Source organism: Lissotriton helveticus, chromosome 5_1 (genome assembly GCF_964261635.1).
Source record: "Lissotriton helveticus chromosome 5_1, aLisHel1.1, whole genome shotgun sequence".
NCBI lineage: Eukaryota > Metazoa > Chordata > Amphibia > Caudata > Salamandridae > Lissotriton > Lissotriton helveticus.
In genome coordinates this window covers 243046737-243070038 of record NC_136065.1, presented here as the reverse complement: position 1 = coordinate 243070038, position 23302 = coordinate 243046737, and positions in this window count along the sequence as shown.

Below are 23302 nucleotides of genomic sequence, written 5' to 3'. Positions count from 1 at the left end.
GCCCAGGGAACTGGAAACCAAACACAGGGGAGTATTACACGTTTAACACGCCAGAAACCAGCTCCCCACCTTTAGTCTTCATGCTGAACAAATCAAACATTCACCCCTAGTCACAGATCTCGATTAAATCCATTTTTTTTTGCATACCACGCCATTCCAGATTAGACCCAGCCATGTGCAAATCAGTCTTGACGCTGCTCCCCAAAAGTAGTGGAGTGATTCACATGAGCACGAGTTTTATTACACAAGGTCACATTTATTCACCTTTTTAATGCACGTGGACTTCAAGTGATTTGCCTGGAAAAGAAAACATTTGTATCTCTTTTGCTCAATAAGGGCCCTTCAGGTCCAAAAGGGAAATGGCCTCAAACGACACGCAAGGGAATCAAAAACCGTAAAGTTAAGGTCTACTGCTTAAAAATAATGAAAAGTTTAAAGTTTATAAACACAATAACATGTAAAAATAAACGCAGTTTGTTAAGCCTACTGTGTGGTAAAACTGCACGAGGCAACCCCATAATTGCATAGCATTATCACAATTAAAGTTTATCCACAACTCCAAATACAATGCTGACTGAAAGAGCTACTTGACCTTTAAAATGTGCACGTTCCTTTATCAGTTAACAACGTAGACCCATGCTTTCCAACGTTGCTAAGGTTATTTTTCTTGATTTGAGAGGGGATACACTTTGTCAACAGCCCCAGCCTCCGAGAAGCAACAAGCAACAGAAATATAGGAGGAGCCCTTAACCTCAGCTTTCTGTCTGTGCTGCTTTGTATGGATACTTGTCTGAGGTGTGCATGTGCGGCGAGTGTATAGGAATGTGTGTCCGTGGTATGTATATGATATCCATGTACTGCTGAACACCCTGAAGACAGATCCTTTTCCAGAGGCCTAGCCAAGAATAAAAGATTAAAGCACAATAGATGCAAGTCTACAGTATCTTTCATTTACCATCAAAAGTATATTTTGAGTTTCCATAACAATCAGAGTCTAAAGCTTCTGGCTGCAGACAGGAGTTGAAGAGTTTGTGTACCTCACTTGTACAGTGGCATCCACCGCACTGGGTGGTCTGGAACTGGTGTACAGTGAACTGAGAATCATGAACGATCTTTTCCCATTCTACATATCTTTTGGTTGTACCTTTGCTACCTGGTTAAAACACACTGTCATCTTCTCCCAAGCTGGTTGGTAAAATGGCTCTGTAAGTTAAAAACTCACTGACATTTAACGGGTCATGCAGGCTGCAATATTTAACTCAACCTTTTTAACTTTGTCAGGTTAATGAATAACCGTTCTGTTTTTAATAAGTTACACATGGCAAAATATTTATGCACAACTAGTATCCATGCAGTTCTATGGTCTAGTGACTGTAGTTTCATCACCCCGCCTGCCCATTATAGCTGAATGTATTCCTGGAGTTCTATATACTTTGCAGAACACAACTCGTGTCTGATATTAAAGGGGCCACACCACATGGTTTCATTGTTCAAACCCAAGTGGAATGTTACATAGCTAAGTCATGGCTTGCAATACTTGCAGGGGCGAGGGGGGTAGCGCAAGGGTAGGGTTTTTTTTTTTTTAAAAACATGAAAACTTACCTTACCGCCGGGTCGGTCCCCGCCGCCTCTGCTGTGTGCTCCTGGGCCAGGGTCCGCGTTGGCGCCTTTGTGAGTGGCTGGTGGCAACCACTCTCAGCCAATTCAGATGCTGCTCCAACAGCGCCAGGATTGGCTTGAGCAGGGACTGTCCCCCCCATAGAAAACCGGGGGCTGCGGTCACTGGCCACTGGCAACCCTCGCTCGCTCTACTAATGCAGGGCACTTCAGTGCGCATGTTCGGGTGATCAGAAAAAGGATCAAACCCGAACATGCGCACTGGGCCAGCCCTGCTGCTGCGGTAAGTCAACAACACAAGTACAAACCACACCCTGCAGTGCTGCCCCGGGGCCGCCCCATGCCCACCACCTTCAGCGACGCGTCTGAATCCTGATTGACTCCGGCCGTGGGACGCCACGCCAGTGCTGGGAGAAGTAAGTTTATTTATTTATTTTATTTATTTACGGGTTTGTACCGCGCTAGGATCACCTCCCGAAGGAGTATCTCCGCGCCTTTGAAAACCTTTCAGCTTGTGGCAGTAGGTACACAGGTATCACTAGTTGGAGAATAGGAAGGTTTTTAACTGTTTCCTGAACGGGAGATAGTCCTGGCAGAGTCTCAGAGCGAGAGGTAAACTGTTCCACAGCCTTGGTCCGGCTATGGATAGCGCCCTTCCACCTTGCCTGGTCTTTCTGGCTCTTGGGACCTGTAGTAGAACTTGGTCACTAGATCTCAGGGACCGTACCGGTTTATAGAGGGAGAATCTGCTGTTTAGATACTCAGGCCCTCTATTCTGGAGGCATTTATGTATAGTACATCCAATCTTGTACTTCACCCTTTGTTTAATGGGTAGCCAATGTAAGGTGTTCAAAAGAGGCTTCGACGGTGTGCGAGGGGGCTGATTTAGTACAAGACGGGCCGCAGTGTTCTGGACTACTTGCAATCTCGCAATAACTCCTTCGTTTGCTGATAGGAGCATCCCGTTGCAGTAGTCCAGACGGCTCAGTATTAGGGCCTGCACTAACGTTCTCCTAGTTGAGTCAGGGAGCATAGGGAAAACTTTCCTCAGCATGGCGATCACATGGAAGCATGAGCTCACCACTTGATTGCTGTATTGTTTCAGGGAGAGCTCCTGGTCCAGGCGCACACCAAGATTTTTTACCACCTGCTTTGGCTCTGGGACTGGGCCTAGATCTTGCGGCCACCAGTCTGGGGACCATAGGAGCTTTGCCTCACCGAACAGCATCACTTCCGTTTTTGCAACGTTGCATTGCAGGAAGTTAGATGCCATCCAGTGGGCCACTGCCTTCATCCCCGAGGAGAAAGAGTTTCTGACCGTCTCTGTAAGGTGTTTAAACGGAAAGAGGAGTTGGGTATCATCCGCGTATGACATAGGGATGAACCCATGAGATCTCATGATGTTTGCCAGGGGGCCACATAGATATTAAACAGGGTCGGGCTTAAGCAAGAACCCTGTGGCACCCCCTTTGAGATCTCCAGCTCCTCTGACCGGTGTGGACCCAGGATGACTGTCTGGGTGCGGTCAGTCAGGAAACTCCTTAACCAGGCCAGAGCTCCACCTTCCAGTCCGAAGTTCACAAGTCTGGTAGTCATGATGTCATGTGACACGGTGTCAAATGCCGCAGACAGATCCAATAGAACCAGGATGACGGAGTAGCCCCCATCCTGGTACATATGTAGATCGTCTGCGACTGACAGCAAGGTGGTCTCGGTGCTATGGCTTGGCCTAAAGCCCGATTGGGAAGGGTCCAGCCCGTGTGTATCCTCAACAAACCTGGACAGATGTCCGTTAACAAATTTCTCTATCATCTTGCCCATAAAAGGGAGAAGAGAGATGGGACGTAGGTTGGCAAGATCCGTCCAAGGAATGGTGGTATTTTTCCTTAGCGGTCTTACCAGTGCCCGTTTCCAATCTCTTGGAACTTCTCCTGTACTTAACGATAGATTGATTAGTTTCTGGATACCAAGACCAAGAGTTTCGGCCAACATGGACATGATACGGGCGGGAACAGTGTCCTGCGGACTACCGCTCTTAATCAGGAAGTTAATCTTCCTTGTTAAGTTAACGAGGAAGAATGTGGCCATGCTGATTAGTGGGGCAACGCCCCAACGCCCCAAATGGATGCACCGCCACTGCTCCCAGGTACACCAGAATGCTTGGAAGACACACTGGCAACCCCTCTAAGACAAGCTGGCATAACAAAATGGGGTAAAGCTGATACAAACAGGATCATTGGTGAGTTGGTACTCTCTGCAAGAAAGCCCTGATAGAAAACTGTCAAGGTGTAAGTACTACCAACTGACAAGCTGGACTAAAAGCCTGGAGAAGGGATACATGAAAAAGGTGGCTTTAGAGGAAGTTACAAAGCGACCCGCCAAGGAAGGAAGTATCAAAATGATACTGGCTCTTGATCCAAGCAGAGGAAGAAGACTTCAAACTACTGATAGAGCTCTGGGAGAAGGACTTGCCATGGTGGGATCTCCAACACTTATGGCAAGTGTCTATGATTACATTATGGCGCGTTATACAACCTGCACCTCTTAGGAAAAACCATCTTTTTACATTACACAGGGCATACTGGACCACGGAAAAGTTAACAAAGATAAATAGGTAAGTGGTGAAAATATGTCCTAGGTATGGAGAGATAAAAGCTAACGACATCCACATGTTCCGGGAGTGCCCTCAACTACAACAATTTTGGTCCAATGTGGGTAAGGTCATAAATGAAGTACTGAGACAAGATATTGAGGTAAGCGTGGACACAACAATTTCTGGAGTCATGAATGATAATGGTGGTCCATCCCACTTAAATATTAAACAAAAGGACTTACTGTTTGTATTCATTTTTCTTGCTAGACGGGAGGTATGCAGAAAATGGATAATTACAAATCTCCAAACATTGAATTAATGGTTGACATCGATTAAAAAGCTGTCTTAGAGCAGAGAGGGATGGGAATAAACCCAAGAGTAGAGAGAAGAGATAAGGAAGGGAGGGAAGTCCAATGATTACTTACTTTGCAATGAACAAATTCCGGGTTAGGCACCGTAGAGGAACCATGAGTGACCTTCCTAACGAATTTCGAGATCAGAAGGCTGTACTCAAACTCAAATTAAGAAGGTTTCCAAAGTCCAAGAAGAGGTGAGAAAGGTCCTGTTTGGTAAAGTTTCGTAAAAGGATCCTTGTCTTCCTATATCTTATCTTTGCATAATATGAGGACAACAAGAAAAAAATTTAACTTGTTGGGAGTTGACTGACTATTCTGAAACATATGGGGTGCTTCATCCACTCTTCTGCGATGAACATGAGTTTTGATACGTTTTCTGAGTCTTCCAGACCATGGTCAGGGAAGAGGCTTTCTAGACCACCTGGCACTAAGGACTTTGTCAATGTGTACAACAGAGCGATCGCTAGTGGGAACGCAACCACCCTCCAAGCCACTGACCACCACTTGAGTGTGATGGCTTTCAGGTAATGATTGGTTATATAAGGTATCACGGTGATAATTAGCATAATCCAAACCCTCTTTCATATTATAAAGGCATACTCAAGAAGACTTGGAAATACATTATAAAGATCCAGCCGGTCTTACTATGGCACAGAATCTGGACCGTTGAGGAAGCACTTCTTAATCGCCAGATTTTGATTGACAGTAGGGGGCTAGATAGGGCTCTGCAAATTAGCTGGTTAAATTATGTAAAAACATTTACATGTAATCTAGGTCACCCAGAGTATTACAATGACCCTAATACCATGAGTTCCGTTACTAGGAAATATCTTTAAAATAGTTGCCTGCGCTTTGTGGGAAAAAAAGAGAAATACCACTGAAATGATAAAACCAACCGTTCAGGCGGACCTTCTTATTTTAACTACATTTTGTGTGCAACCGTATATAAGGATTGTCGCAGGTGACTATGATAGGTAAATCCTGACCTGTTTTAGATTAGGCATTGTGCATAGAACAACTAGTTTCCATGAACTGAACGACTGGTCGAGACCAATGAGTAAATGCCCATGTGATGATGTATCGTCACAGTCAACGTTGCATCTATTTTTTCTCTGCAAATTTTATTCCATTTACAGAAGGAGATGGATTGTTCCTATTTTAAGATCACTTGGTTTTAGGCATTGTCATCCCGTACTTCTGGTCCTACAATCTTTAGAGAATGAATTTATTATTACTTCTGTCATTGTATTCTTGAAAAATGTGATTAAATGTAGGAATACAATTATTATGTGACAACTCTCTATCAAGATAAATCGGAAAAATCATTGTTTTACTTAAAATTAATCCTTGATATTGTACATATTACATTTTTATGAACTGGTAATTTTATTATATTTTTATGTGCTTTTATGGTTGTCTTACTCAATAAACCGAATAAAGTTTTATTGATTGATTAGGAAATAATGTATTTATTTTAAATTCCTATCCTAGTGCACACAATGTGCCTAGTATCTATTATAAAGACAAGCAGAATAGCAGCCGCAATGTTTAAGAGAAATGTGAACAGCAGAAAATATTGCAACATATTGGCTGTAAACTTTATATCAATCCCACCCTCATATAAATGGCTAACTAAGCTAAATGCAGTCCCAGAAAAAACAGCCTAATTTGTGTTTCAAATATAGTTCACACTTGCGTACCTGCTCTGATCAATGAAGTTACTGTTCAATATAATACCATAGTCTGCTATTCCCGCCAGAACTGGAAGGTAGGCTGAAAAGCTCAAGCTAAAGCTAAATGTGCCTCCGTTACCCTGCAGCAGAAGTAGATGATGTGATTCTGCATGGCCAGTCTTGTCTTAGTCTCCGTGCACAAAGTTCTTCTCTCAGCTCTTTTCACTCTGTTCCTAACTTATAAAAGGACATCTGGTCAATGTTGAATCTTTCAGCTTGAACAATTAGTAGAAAAAGGTCTGATGCCCTTTTACTTATTTTCATTCTGTTAAACCATGCCTTTTGGATATTGATAAATGTAGTTATCAGATTCCATAACGTTTTGGTCACAACACAAAAAACGATTAAATAGATCAGAGAATTCAATTCAGATTAAATACAATTAATATATTCAAGCCTATTTGAGTTTCATGTTGGTATGAGAAGTGACATTAAATAAACGTACATTCTATATTTCCCACTCATGACTAAATAATTATCATAGGTAACCTAAAAGGGTATTAATTAGAAGAGTAAAAAACATGATTATACCAATTGGGCTGAGAGTGTACTTTAAATAAATGTACTCGCACTTTGTTGAGCATTGATTTATATTGCTGATTTCTTACTATTTATCATGGAAGGGTGCATTATATTAATATCGCCTGTGACTTTAGGTATGTAGTGTAGTTCCTATATTCCCAATAGGCTCTGCGCATTGGAATAATATAAACAGCAGTGTAGACGTAGGACTGAGGTCATCTAGGTCTCTACTGACTATATTAGACTTAAGGTTTTGCCAGCTAGCTCAGAGGTCACTAGAAACTTTCTCGAATAAACGAGGAGGAGTTTAACCTCCCTGGATAGACAAGAAGGGATTAGCTTCTGACAACCATAAAACAAGATAACTTTGCTCCCTCAGAATAAGAGTGTATCTCTAGAGTCGTGTGAAAACAATAGACAGCTATTTCACTCAGTCAAGTGTGCATACTTAGTTTCACCAGAGTTCAGAGAATAGAGAGACGGGCGTTTTCAATAAAAGGTGTTATTTAGTGAGCAGTCTTCTTTCTCATGCAAGAGAAATGAATTGCCACATTTGCAATACTCATAGTAAAGTAAAGTGCGTACAGTAAAAGGAGTATTATGAAATAATACTGTAAAAGCATTGATATGGTTTCTTAGCCATATGATACTTTAAAATAGATAATAGATATACATACATATATACATTGACTAACGTACTCAACTGGTGCTTCTAAATACGCCTACCCCAATGTACCTGACCTAAGCCTAATACGTGGGAAGGAGTAAGTAAGTAGCAGTTTAAGTTAAGTTGGTTTTTGCCAAGAATCTGAATCAAGAATTCTCTTCAAGGGTTTAGTCAGCTCCGTACCTGGGTAATAGAAAGCAGGAGGTCTTGTATCTCTCTTTCAGGACTCGATATCCCAGTAACCCGCGAGGGTATCTGGAAACACCGGAGCTGGATTTCTCGGCAGGAGAAAAGACAGCGTCTCTCTCAGTGCGTCAAAGGGGAGGGGCGGCGTCCGTGGGCTCTCGCATCAGCTGGGCTCTCGGGCAAGTAGATAGCCGCTCTGCTCCAAACCACCGTGTGTTTGCTTAAGGCAACGTTGGTATATTTATACCTGAAAGGTTCCGGGTTTGACGTAAGGTTGGACATAAGACGTCAATAAAGATGTCACTAAGAACTGGCCGTTCTTACAGTGCTCACAGGAGTTCTAGGACGAAATCAAAACAAAAGCAATGGGGATTTCCCAGGTTGCTGGAGGTTTGTTTTGTTTAGAGAACTCGTTGTGCTTTCTAGGAGTCCGGGGAAGTAGCCTTGCTTAATGTGGACTGCATGGGCTACGACTAAATATGGATAGGATTATGCCTTTATAAGGATATTATTTATTATAACCGTACAAGGGCATAAAATAGGAATATCGAATTAGGATCCTAGATAGAAACACAATACCCACTCCACGATCTAATGTCCATCATTACTAAAACTAAGCAATAGTAAACATATAAAAGTGCATGTGTTTTCCAACCCACCCCAAAATACATACTTCACATTTGAAATGGTATATGGTAAATACACGAAAAATGATTATTGGTACTGTACGTTTTTCAAGCAGTGTTATCATTCAGTAAAAAAGATGCATATATATTATCCGAATGAATTGCGAAAATACACATGAAATGGCTCTGAATACAGAAAAGAAGGTCGAGACCATTCCATCACATATTTATACATATTCTGTACTTGTGCTAGAGGCTGAGGTAATATATTGTCTCTAGAGTTCCTAAAATAGAAGCTCTGTTCTCTAAGAATAGTTCTACTTTAAGCAGAGTACATGTGCCAGAAAAAAGGTAAATATTTTGGAAGGGGAAAAAAATAATTTCGCTTCAAGAGGAAAAAAAAATAGTTCCAAATGTTTTCAGTAGCTTTTGTTTATCAAAGCTGAAGGCCGAATTCAGAGTTCAGGGAACGCTATGTGCTTGTTGCTTAAAAAGTTATTCTTTCTGTTCAGGGGAGAACATAATTTCAGACAGACTCTCAAAAAATTGGTCTACGGCTTCAGGTGAAAGTTCGACCAAGTTGGAAAAAGCCGCAACAGTGCAGTCTTGAGCATGATTGCTATCATAGATGTCAGGATCAGCAATGCTCACTGAAGGTTGTACCTGGGTGATGCTGCTCTCATCTCGTACTTCACTGCCACATAATCGTAGTGATGAAGTCTCAACGAATGCCGTCATCAGAATCGGTAGCCGCTGGGGACAACACGATGCATGAGCCGTTACAGGACTTAGCAAAGTATCTGTATCCATTGGTACTGCTGATGGTAGTGTAAGACAGATGTCCAACACGCATTCTTCTCCGCATAGCATACATCGAAGCACAGGTAAGATGCAGTTTTGCCAGATGGGTCTGAATGAAAGAAACCAGGTCATATTCAGATCTCTTAGCCGGGCTAATCCAAGGACTTTAGTTATGCGGTCCAGATAGCGTATAGCTAGGATCGTTTCTTCCATCATTGCTGGAGTCTTGTCTGCGACTTGGCTTGCCATATCGGAGCAGAAGGATCAAAAATAAAATTCCTGCTACGAGTCCCAAAAGAAGTGGTAGGCCGCCAAAGACAGAATGGACAAAATTAGGAAAAATGCCCAGAACTGTTTCGAAGGGTGTTAACAGTCCCGAAAAAATTGTCTTAAATACATGTGGGATGCCACTGGTATCTGACATATTTAGGATTTGGCTTAGCATTTCTGCGAAATGCACGGGGCAATTTGTTGATAAAAGGGTATGTATCTCTGCCGTTGTCCTTGCAACTTGCAGATCATACGTTTCTTTTGATGACGTTAAGGGCACAGTCGTCTGTAAAAGAACAGACTTCATTCTGCTCAAAGTATCAATTCGAATAGAAGAGATATTCAAAGAAGGCCAAATTGTTGCCTGCGTATCTGGAGTGCTGTTTGGATACAATACTTGCATACAGCAAGTGACCATGGAACTCACGCTCACGAGATAGGCTTTCCCTGGCACCATGCCACAACAGCTGTGGTTCACTATTAGAATATAGCTCCCGTTAGAAAGCCGTCTAAAAAATGGCTCTATCTGTGCTGTAGGAGTGCCATTTAGGTGACATGAAAGGTTATTTGAAGACCCATCGCAGGCTCCATGCAAGTTAATACCTTGACACAGAAGTGTACCGCTTAGTGATCTTTTACAATTGTTTCCACTAAGAAATACATTCCTTTTCTTTTCACTGTAACATGTGTGTGTATAAGGTAATTTCCATGATGACTTGATGTACCCTTTACCCAACCTTTCATACTGGCCCGCTGGTATATACTCTTGGCAGTATTTAAATTGGAAAGTTGTTATCGGAATTGTGATTATTCCGTGTATTATCCATTCAATGACAGGTCTCTGACATTGTCAATGGTAATCTCTCAAGTTTTTCAATGCTCAGAATCGTAAAGTCTGCTCCTTTTTGTGCCACACTGATTTGTTTATCAGTAAGGTTAAAGATAGAGAATAATGACGTTGTGTTGATTAAACGCCATGGTACGTAGCTTGAACGCAGATTTTGCAACGTCCAGCCAAGCTGTACCATAGAACGTAATTGGGACTGACCGTGTTGTAACATTAGTAAGTCCTGCTCTATTATATCAATAGCAGATGATACAATACTGTCCAGTGAATATATTCTGGAGGACAGAGTCATTAACCTATTGTCCACAACAGAAAGTGATTATTCCAAATTAATACGATCAATTTCTAGTATTTTTTCTGCTGTTTCAATTTGCATTACTTTCCAAGCCTCGTTGTACGCAGCGTATATACCGGCCGCTATGAAATGTTTTTGACGCTGTTTGCGTGGTCCCATTATGAAATCACGCAAGTCAGCCCCGTCCTTAAGTAAAGTCAAGTGTTGCTTAATTTCAGCCAGTGTGGATTTTTGTAGCCATTCAAGGCATAGTTTGCCAACACTGTATGTTGTAACTATCCCTGGATGTTGTCTCTGGGAGTATCTAGGGTCTGGCCTGGTCATTTTTAACTCCAGTGTTTTGTTCAGGAATCTATCTTGACAGTTATTTGTGTCTGTGGGCCAGATCAACCATTTTTTCCAATCAGGATGTGTTCTGTTTTGGTTTAAAATATGAGATACGTCTATCTCAACATCTGTAGTGTTATTACTGTCAGGTGTTGGCTTTGGAATAGACGGTTCGTTTAAATCTTTTATCTTGGCTAGGCCAAGACAAGTAGTCTGTTGAATGGTATCATTCAAGAATATTATTTGTTCTGGGATCATGCAGGCTCTAAATAATGCTTCTAGACCTTGGACCTGCCATTCTTTTGTACCCCAAATGGTTTTTGTTTCAATGTTGTTTTTCCAGAAATCAAAACCAAAGTATTCATTTTTGCATAAAATGTTTCCGAATAGATCAATTTAGTATTTGTCAGCATTGTTTTCACCCCTGTCTTATTTAACAGTTTGAAATAAAACGTTTCTGCATCACTTGTGTTAAACCCTGAGAAGTATGGGAATTTCTCGTAAAATGTTTTCGAACTGCTTTTAGGTGGAGTTGCACAATGTTCCCATTGATTATAATTAAAAACATTTCTAGGTTGAGCAGATTTATGCAAATAGCGATGTGCAAAGTGATTATAACAATACATTTCTTCATAATTTGATGGACCCTGTAAGTAATCATGTTCTGTAAATTTTGCTGACATTACTAAATCTGACATCATATCATTAATACTTTCAAAGTCCCAATCATCAGAGAATGTACTCGGTTTTACAAAGTCACTCAATGAAACCTTGAACTGATGTGGATATTTCAAGAGCTCAACCGGGCCATAGATTTCATAATCCGTTTTGTCCCATGCTACCCCACCGGGTATTGGATTGGCTGTGACATTCACTGATGATAGTTCTCTTTTCTCGATATGAGATGACTTGTGTGGCTTTAGGACCAAGTTGATGTTCTGACTTGCTGTGTCCATTGTACTGTATTTTCCCTCAATGAATTTTCCCAAACAAAGAACCATGATGAGCCAAAGCAGGAGGAAAAGTACACCTAAAACAATCCAAAATTCAATCCATGGAGAAATCAGGTAGGTTTATTTGAGTTGATGAAAGAGTTCAGTTACTTTGTCTTTAAAAGTTTTTATTGCTGGCGTTTCTTCCGGTTCGCTTGGATCTTCAGAAAAGTTATCGAAATTGATGAAGTAGCCAGATGCAGTTCTGTCAATTGTTGGAATTGCTTCTGAATTTTCATTTGCTTTTGGATTTTTCTTTGTTTCATTAGCATAGTCTGTGGCTACATCGTTGTAGACTGGCGTTTCTTGACGAACTGTTGCAATTTGGGTTTCAAGAGGCACAAGTTCCATGGCATTGTTGCATAGTCCTTTTTTATTCACTGCAGGTTTATTGAATGTGATTAGTCTCTCAGTTTGAACCTCTTGTATTGTAGCAAATTTTGGTATTCTGCTATTTCTTGGGAGTCCACTGGGCCTACTACTTATTATTGGCCACATGATTGTGGTTTTACCAGGTCGATGGACACAACTCGGTTCTCCTTTTTACCAGCAAGGGGCGTTAGTACAACTGATCTTGTTCCGCTGACAGCTAAGACAGGTACTGCTTTTCTGTAAAAAGGCCCAAATTCCTTCTTCACCGCGATCTTCTCTCTGACCAGATCCCCAATCTTTGGAATCGAGACAGGCCTTGCTGGGACAGGTGGTTTATCTTCAGTGGCTGTTGGCGGCTGTTTTAACTTTACGTTGCTCAGGCTTTTTCTTGTTTCATTTAAGTCCTGTAAAAGAGCCAAACGGTCTTTGATATCAAAGCATTTATCTTCTACCACTGAAGTCTGACTATCAAGGTCATGAATATGCATTCTAGTCCAGAACAATAGTTCGTACGGACTGAAACCTTTTAGAGAATTTCTTGGCAGATTATTAAGACTACATTGGACACTTGTTAAATGTTGGATCCACCCATCACCCGAACCTAATACCCTCGCCGTTATAGATTGCTTTATGTCCCGGTTTTTTCTTTCCACTACTGCATTTCCCTCAGGATGGAAGGGACAAGAGTACCGCAATTCAATGCCCATGCTGGCCATGGCCTCCTTATAAGCTCGAGAGCTAAAAGCAGGACCCTGGTCAGAATGTAGCATGGCAATTGCGTATGTGCCGATAAAGACTCACAAATCTTTTATAACAGTTCTGGCGTCAGCCAAGTTCTGGTGTCTACATTTTTAAGTGAATCTAGTCTTAAACATTTAATGGGAATTATTTCTTTCATTGGATTTCTGCGTATAGATAGCCTTATGCTATCTAAAGGAAAAGCCATGGCAATACTCCGGCCGGTTCGCCACTGCGATCTCTGTTGCAGTTTGGACAGCTTATTGCAAATTTGTGATGTTGCAGGCTCATTCCCGGCCACCAGTATTCTGATTGTAATTCTTTCAGAGATTCCTTGATCTCTTGGTGCCTTAGACCCAATCCCATGTGTGCGTCTGTTATTATAAAGACTCTCCTGTTCGTGTTTGGAATTACTCCATCCCCCACTCCAGGGATTCGAGCAAAAGGAACGGAGTTTGCATCTATTATGTATGTATAATTGAGTGGATAGTTCATGGGTAGTGCTGCACAGTCGCCTTTTGAAGATGTTTTTACCGCCAGCATTGTTTCCCCGTCTATGTATTTTTCTGAACGCTTTTTTGTGGCTATGGAAGCCGGCTGAGTTGCGTCCGCTGTGGTCCTGTGGGCCAATGAATTCCCTGCAACGTGAACGCCATCACGTTGATGACTCAGTGTATGTATCACGTGAGTCTTCTGTAGTTCTTTCTGCAAAAGAACTACCTGTTCCCAAAGCTTTTTATGCTTTATTGTGGCACCTGTGTCATCTTTGTAATCGTTTTGAACCCAGTTCTGCAAGTCATTATTGTAAGATTTGACGCAGTAACGCGAATCGCACACTATTAGTGCAGGGATTTCGCGATCAATAACTATAAACCAAAACGAGCACCAATATTGCCACACTACTTAAACTTGGATCTTGGATGATCGCTCGAATTACTGAACCAAACAGTAATTCTCAGGAGATGCTTTATCCGGAATTAATCCAATGAATTTTATTAATTTTGCGTCCAAAAAGTATCAATAAATGAACAATTTTTCTTGTTTATATACAAACAACACTTATTTGACTCCACGTTACATATGAAAAGACAATTGTTTACAACAGAGAAACAATTTTTAACAAACTACCAGCTTTCATTCAAACACTCATACACAACAGCACATTGATATATACACACATATAATAGTTATACATCCATATTTACAATTTCGTGACTTAGAAAACATAGCATTGGAAAAAGCAAATGAAAGGTTTTGAGATGCTTAATAATCAATAAAATATTCCTAATGCTGAGTAGAGGGGGTCTACGCATTTCGATAACCCCTTGTTGTGGGGAAATCTCATCAGGACCAAGTGCCTGTAAATGAAGAACAAGAATGGATCAACCGGGGGAGAACCATGCCTCTGGCACTACAGTGGGAATGGGGGGGTTGGGGAAACTAATCCTACCTCTCGGGTGCTCGGTTTCCTCTTGCTAGATGAAACTAACAAAAACAGAGTCTCTTTTAGCCTCTAATTCAAAAAAGGCACTTGCACTCTCTTAACTCACACATTCACACGTGAATACTCACATATTTTTACGCATGCCGCGATTTATCGAATTCCATGTTTATTCTAATTTGATGGAAGTGGAGATCTGTTTTCTAAGTCACGAAATTGTAAATATGGATGTATAACTATTATATGTGTGTATATATCAATGTGCTGTTGTGTATGAGTGTTTGAATGAAAGCTGGTAGTTTGTTAAAAATTGTTTCTCTGTTGTAAACAATTGTCTTTTCATTGTAACGTGGAGTCAAATAAGTGTTGTTTGTATATAAACAAGAAAAATTGTTCATTTATTGATACTTTTTGGACGCAAAATTAATAAAATTCATTGGATTAATTCCGGATAAAGCATCTCCTGAGAATTACTGTTTGGTTCAGTAATTCGAGCGATCATCCAAGATCCAAGTTTAAGTAGTGTGGCAATATTGGTGCTCGTTTTGGTTTATAGTTATTGATTGTGAGGCTTGTCCTTATTGCCAGTGAGCCCAGACCCTGTCTTGGTAATGGTACTTTAGCAGAAGGCTTTCTGCGAGGTTATTTCAGGCCCCGGTAGGAGCTGTTGAAATATGGTGGTTTAAAGTTATTTTCGTTTCTCTGATAAGTGTTGTAAATCTATTATATTTGTTGTGAGTGAGTGGTGCACAGTATGTCTGAAAACCAAACATTTGCCTATAGCGAAGAGCATATAAAAAATCTACTGGAGAAACCCCCCCTGTTCACTTCAGTGACCCTGAGTTCATCTGCTAGAAATCAAAACGAAACTGATAAACTCTTAAGGCTAAAGAAAAAACAAATTCGCACAGATCTGCATGGTCATTTCCTCCTCCAGCACTTGAGAGCTGGCACAATACCAGGAGGACTGCAGATAAAAAATATCCCCGTGATATTCACAGACGACCCGATTTATAAAAAGGGATATAGTTTTATCGAGACCAAGTGTAGCCGAGACCTCATGGTCTTAACGGTCGAGACAGCTCAAAGAATCTCATTACAACAACTGGAAGAGATAAAAACTTTGGAAAGTGAGATACAGCAAAATCAACTTATCACGGACGCGAAAACATTACTTGAAAAAGTTGAAAAGGACATCTTAGAATTTAAGGATTACACCATAAACCAAAAAGAAAATCAGTTCCAAAAGGACAAAAAGAACTTCAATCTTGAAAAGACATATCCGTATCTGCAAACGGACTTTTATTCAAGACCCGACTCAAGGAAATATTTGGGAGAATACCAAGGACGATCAACAAATAAGTTTATTTCCTTTTCAGATACTTCGTCTGCATCAAGCAGTAGTGAGGGTGAGAGTGACAATCAAAGGAGAGGTGCTAATAAAAGAGGAGCATTCCAACAACAACCAGGACCATCCTCAGCTCCTTTTTTAGGAAGAGGCCAACCACAAAATCAAGCACGCCCACGTTACAATCAGCCATGGGAAATGTCGACCCGGAGGCAGAACTACAAGAACTGGTAGTCTCCCCGATCTTCAATTTGTCAAATAAAGTTCTCACTCCATCAGAAACTAGCATTTTGGAAAAAGGTCTCTTTTGTCCCCACGCGACATACTAATTTTGTGAAACTTAAAATGGAGGCACTCGAATTTTGTCGAAAAATTAAATTAAAATCTTTCTTTGCACAAACAACGTTTGATCCACCATTGGAGGTTACAGGACTGAGAAAAAAGTCAACATTTTGCCCACCAGGAAACAAAGTGGCAAAAGAAATCATTACTTTCGAAAAAACCATCTTATCGGCCATAACCAAAATGGAGGCAAAACGCAATTGGACAAAATTTAACATCTCACAAGCGGAAAAAAGTGCTTTAGAGAATCTCAAAAAGGACACGTCAGTTATAATAAAACAGGCGGACAAAGGAGGTTCAATTGTTGTATGGGACACTGAGAAATATATAGTAGAAGTGATGAGTCAACTCAACAACCCCAGGTGCTATAGGAAAATAGCGAAAGACCCCACTACAGAATTGCAACAACAACTGAACCCAATTTTGGAGAAAGGCTTGATCGATGGAATTATCGGGAAGAAAGAGTTTGAATATCTCAAATGCAATAATCCACGAATACCCTTGTTTTATGTCTTACCAAAAATCCATAAGGACATAAACGCCCCTCCCGGAAGACCAATTGTCTCCGGCTGTGAGTCACTATTCGAACCAGTATCCAAGTTTGTGGACTTCTTTTTGAAACCTTTTATGTCCGAAGTTAAATCATTCCTCCGTGATACAACTGATTTTATCAATAAACTCCCAACCATTCCGTTTAAACAAAATGAAGATTTCTTAGTAACAATGGATGTGTGTTCATTGTACACCCAGATCCCCCAGAGTGACGGTCTCAATGCGATTCAGTTTTTCTTGGACAGAAGACCCAGACCCACCAGAGTACCAACTGACTTTATCATGCAGCTAGCGTCATTGGCTTTAAAGAACTATTTTAACTTCAATGGAGAATTTTTCTATCAGACAAGCGGAGTAGCCATGGGGTGTCCTTTTGCCCCAGAATTGGCTGTACTCTTTATGGCATTATACGAAGAGAGATTTGTGTACCAGTCAAATCCATTCGTTGAACAAATCACCAGCTGGAGTCGATATATCGACGACGTGTTTTTGACCTGGAAAGGGACCGAAGAAGATCTAAAGAAATTTCATGAGTGGCTCAACTCAAGAACAGAGGAAATTAAATTTAGCATGAGCTTCTCTAAAGTAAAAATGTCATTCCTCGACGTCGAGGTGTATCCGACAGATGTAGGCCTGGTTACCACACTGTATAAAAAACAAACAGACAGAAACAAGGCTCTACACTTCAAAAGTAATCACCCGCGGAACTTAAAAGAAAACCTCCCATTTGGACAGTACCTGCGGATTAAAAGAAATTGCCATTTTAAGGACGAATATATGTTTCACGCTAACAACCTGACAGACAATTTAGCTTTGAGAGGCTACCCCAGAAAATTACTAAAAAGAACAATGAAGAGAGTGTGGTGGATTCCTCGAGACACACTTCTAGTTAAAAAGGCGAAACCAACTCTTAACAGGATAGTATGTGTAACTACATTTTGTCCAAATTCCAACTTGTTTAAGAAAACCATCTTACAAAATTGGCATCTGGTGGAAAATGTTGATGAATCACTGAAAGAGAAGCCACTGTTCGCCTTCAAAAAAGATCAAAGCATTGCTAACCATTTGGTTCGCGCAGCAATAAAGAAGAATACACCAACAATTGGAATGATGCTAGGATTGCCACCAATCCAAGGACATCACAAATGCGGGTCTTGCATTTGTTGTGCAAGTACGGAAGAAGGGTGCCTGTTTCAACATAAGCAACAATTCTGGAAACATGAAAAATTTACGAATTGTAAGTCAAGGTACGTCATTTATGGCATAAGATGGCCTTGCGATAAGTTGTACATCGGCAAAACAAGCCAGGAGGTGAGATGTCGAATTACACAACATAAATCGCGAATAAAAAAGAATGTGACAACTGCTCCACTAGTGAACCATTGGAAGAATCATGAACATACGCTAGAGGATTTAAAATGGACAGTGATTGCCAAAATTGAAAAAGACTCCAGAGGTGGTGATATTGAAGAAAAGCTATCACGCAATGAAGCCATGCTAATTGTGAAGTTTAACACGGCGACAAGTGGTCTGAACGAACTCTCCGAGATTTACCGCGTATAAATATCCCAGACGTAAAATTGTTGATACTGTAATGAACATGATAATATTCTGAATCGGTTTGCCGCCCCCGCTGTGGACTAGGAGGTCGGCTGCACAAGGTCCGATTCAACTTGATCCCGGATCGAAATACACATCGTCTCCATGACGACCGACATTTAAACTACAATCCCCACAATCCTTGGAACCAGGAAGTGAGTAAAACTCAAAGACGCGAGAAGAGAAACACCGGCTGGATGGTGCCGGCCCCTGCACTTACTGACAGAGACCGAAGAGCGTGGACCCCCTGATGAACTCAGTGCAAAAGAATCATTCAGGTAACTGAAAGCACCGTGATAGCCCAAAATCGCGAGGCACACAACAAAATAGACAGAGACCTTATACAAGTCTCCTCCCTTTTTTAGCAGACAAAAGCGAGAAGATTCGCCGTCACACCCGGGATTAATCACCCGACTGACATCCACGCTTCCAACAAGTAAGTCGTTCCCCTTCCATCCTTAGTAGCTACAGGAGCCAGAAAATACGCCACCGTGCTCTGACAAGCCCCTCTATTCTTTTAGATCTCCACTTCCATCAAATTAGAATAAACATGGAATTCGATAAATCGCGGCATGCGTAAAAATATGTGAGTATTCACGTGTGAATGTGTGAGTTAAGAGAGTGCAAGTGCCTTTTTTGAATTAGAGGCTAAAAGAGACTCTGTTTTTGTTACAGTTTCATCTAGCAAGAGGAAACCGAGCACCCGAGAGGTAGGATTAGTTTCCCCAACCCCCCCATTCCCACTGTAGTGCCAGAGGCATGGTTCTCCCCCGGTTGATCCATTCTTGTTCTTCATTTACAGGCACTTGGTCCTGATGAGATTTCCCCACAACAAGGGGTTATCGAAACGCGTAGACCCCCTCTACTCAGCATTAGGAATATTTTATTGATTATTAAGCATCTCAAAACCTTTCATTTGCTTTTTCCAATGCTATGTTTTCTAAGTCACGAAATTGTAAATATGGATGTATAACTATTATATATCAATGTGCTGTTGTGTATGAGTGTTTGAATGAAAGCTGGTAGTTTGTTAAAAATTGTTTCTCTGTTGTAAACAATTGTCTTTTCATATGTAACGTGGAGTCAAATAAGTGTTGTTTGTATATAAACAAGAAAAATTGTTCATTTATTGATACTTTTTGGACGCAAAATTAATAAAATTCATTGGATTAATTCCGGATAAAGCATCTCCTGAGAATTACTGTTTGGTTCAGTAATTCGAGCGATCATCCAAGATCCAAGTTTAAGTAGTGTGGCAATATTGGTGCTCGTTTTGGTTTATAGTTATTGATTGTGAGGCTTGCCCTTATTGCCTGTGAGCCCAGACCCTGTCTTGGTAATGGGATTTCGCGATCGGCATTTTCAAGCGCCATCTTTAAAGATCTTATTTCAGTTCGCTGAGTTGAACAGTTTCTGAGTGATTCAGTTTTGGTAATTAATGGTCTGAATTTACCCAAGCGCCAGCGACCTTTAACAATCGCGCACACTGCGTTGTAGGATTTTTTTCTCTACATCGTAGTGTTGTGTAAATCTGTCCATGTAGATTACACATTTGTATTGTTCGAGAGCCAGAATTTCGATTGGCAGAGGATATTCTTTTTCATATGTTAGATCTTTCAGTTTTTTCATTTTCGGGTCAAAATAGTGTATTTCACGTCTTCTGCAGCAAGAGAATTTTCCCATTCGATCCATTTTGGATCTAATGCCACAGCAGTCAAATTGTGTGGGCTTGTTAATGCCTCAAAGGCTGATTCAGCTGTTAAAACAGTTATCCTTCTGCCTTGGGCTCTTTCTTTTGCTACAGCAGTTTGAACCGCATTTACAATATTTTCCGTAAGACTGAATGTCTTTTCAGCTTGTGTGTACATATGTGATTTGTAAGCTATTGGTACCGTTTCTGCCTCATTAGAGGTCAGGTACGTGAATCCTCATCTTCCTGGGATGACACGGATTACAAGGGTGCGTATGTTTTCGCGAGTTTGCAATTTTGTTTTAGCTAACATGTCTGTTTGCAATGATCTTAAAATTTCTGTGTGTTTCTGAGTCCAATTGATTGGTTTGAAATCAGGTTTTATTAATTCATAGAGAGGTTTAATCCTCTCTGCATAATTTAGAATGTATGTTCTTCCGAAATTCAGGAAACCTAGTATTGATTGTAAGTTCTTCAGCGTTTTTGGTGCTTGGAGTACAGCGCACTTGTCTAGGAAGTGGTCTGCTAGGAGTTTGCCTTCACTTGATAATTCATATCCTAAAAACAGGACTGTAAGATGGGCAATTCGTGACTTTTTAAAGTTGAATTTGTAACCCTCATCTGCAAACCCAAGTATTATGGTGTTTACTCTTTTTCAAGTGAGTCTCCAGGTCATCGTCTGTGAGATAGATGTCATCGACAGAAGATAATGCTTCATCATCATATATTTGTAGTAACTCTGTTACTCTTGCTGAGAATAATCCTGGGCTATTCTTGAATCCCTGTGGGAGTAGACAGAATTTTTTTTGTGACCCCATTATTGAGAAAGGGGTCAAATACCTGCTTTCAGGTGCAATGTTTTGACAGAAGAAACCATTAGAGATGTCTAATGTCGTTTTGTATTTTTTGCGCACAATGTTATTCATTAGTGCTGCACTGTGTGAATTTTGTCCTGCAAATGTTTTGCAACATGAGTTAAGGTGTCTGTAGTCCAAAACTAGACGATATGAATCGTCTGGTTTGGAGACAGGAAACAAAGGATTGTTCATTTGTGAGGTGCATGTTTCAATCACCCCCCAGTATTCAAGTTGATCTAAGATCTCCCTGACTTGCTTTTTAGCTTCTTGCTTAATTGGGTACTGCCTTTGTGCAGTGGGTTGACATTTTAACTGGATTTTGTGAGGAGGAGAGTCCTCATCCCATCCTACATGATTTTTATATAATGCAGGAGCTTGGGCCACTGCCCATTTTCTTGCATATGTATATTTTCTATAAATTGGAATATGATTTGAGAAGGCAGGCATAATCATTTCTTCGCCATGAGGGCACTCCCTGACAAACTCTGGTGGCCTGTCTTTCCCAGCTAAAAGGATGTCATAGCCTTTCGAAAGATTATCCCAAAAGAGACCTCTTACTTTCCTGGTCTTATCTCCCTCTATACGAAAAGTTATCTTGTATATTTTATGAGGTTTGCTAACCCTGGTATCCGCAGTTTCCACCTGAATGTATTCATTCGTGTCCACTGTCTCCAGAAGATTCATCAGGATCTTGCGAGCTATGGTCACTTCTGCTGCGCTGTCTAGCATTGTCTGGGCCCACTCTCCGTTTTTCAGTTGTGTCCTCAGTATTCTCAGCAGGTTTAATTATTTTAATACTGGCTACCTTCTTTCTTGGAAATTGTAATTTTTTACTTTGATGAGCAGGTTCCTTGTCTTTGGACTCGACGTGCTCTTCCCTGTGTTCTGACCGTCCTCTTCTTTCCGATTTCTGTGAGGAAGTCTGAAAAGATCGAGAGGGACGTGTATCAATATCTTGATATCTATCAGGTTTCTTCAAATTATCCCTATTTCTAAGGTTGTATCTTTTCTCAGAGGGCTCCCTCTGGGGAGACTTGTGTCCTTGGTTTTCTCAGAGGGCTCCCTCTGGGGAGACTTGTGTCCTTGGTCCAGAGATCTTTCTCTTCGCCGAGGAGACCTTCCTCTGGACTGGAATCTTTTTGCTTTGGGAGTGGATTGTTTATTTCCATCCCAGCTCTTTTTTGGAGTGTTTAGATTATTTTTAATAAATATCTTTTCAGGATTTTCAGTTAGTTGGGGTTTTACTGGTTTCCCACCCAAACTATCTCTTCCTAGTTCTTCATAGGATTTTTCTATGATTCTGTCAAGTTCAAATGGTTGTTCTGCTATATCTGTTTCTTTCAATTTCTGGCAGATCGCCACAGATGCTGCTTCTCCTTTTATGTTGGCTAATAATATAGCCGAGACCTGCTTGAAGTCTTTCAGTAATTTCATACTCAGAGTTAAAGCAGGTTCTGGACCAGATTCATTTTGAATCGGTCTTAATACATCTGGTATTACCGCCATGGACGGAACACCATGTGTTTTTGTATAGATGGAAGCAAAGACTGTGCCCCAAGTGTCACAGTCCTCCACATGTGGTGCAATCCCCATTGGAAGACAGATAGTCAGAATTCTGTGTTTCTCAGTAGGGGTAGTATCCGGAAATACTGCCTCTATTTGAGTGATTTTTTGTGCTAACCAGAATGGAATTTGTTCCCGTTTTGCGGGTGTTTTACCAAGACATGATTGTATGTTCTGTGGTGTAATTTTGTTTGTGTTCCCCTGATGGGGGGTCAGCTGTGGAATGTTAATGGCTGGTTGGACTGTTGAAGTCCGCATTACATATTGGACTAATGGTCTATGTATTTTAATCAGTATTTTTAGCTGAGTTAAAAGTTCCCGGTCTGTCATTGTTTCAATGTCGGGGTGTGGTGTGTAGCTGGCTAGAACCGGCCACGTTGCTCCTGGTCTACCTAGTGGACCGAGCCTGGTGATGTGATTGTTATGTTTTAGGGCGCCTTTACACCAGAGCAGGTGCTCTTGGTAATTTAATGGGATTTCAATATCCTCGAAAGGAGTGTATACATCCGGAGTTCCTCTATTTTGTAATAGTGGAATTCATGTGTTACAGCGTTTGCTGCTGGAAAGTTTAACCATGAATAGAATACCTCTGTCTGCCGATATTCATGGGCCTCTACCACGAATATGACTGTACCACCTCGTGATGTCAGTCCATTTTCTATAAGTTTAAGAGTTATAGTTTTTCTTATGTTGACCGGAATGAGTATAGCATTCAGGTCATTCTGTTGGAGATTTGTGTCATCCGCTAGGAGTTGAGCTGCTATTCTAGCTTCCTCCCTTTCGTCTTCACGTTCCGTTATTTTTACTAACAGAAAGGTTTTTGTTGCAGATCAAGTTTCAAGGAAACAAAGATTAGGTGCACAATATTTTGGAACACTGTATCCTTCAACTTTGACTATACCAAAAACTATACACAGGAATCTCTTCCTACTAAGTTCCGGCGGATTTTAACCTTTTACCCACTCCAG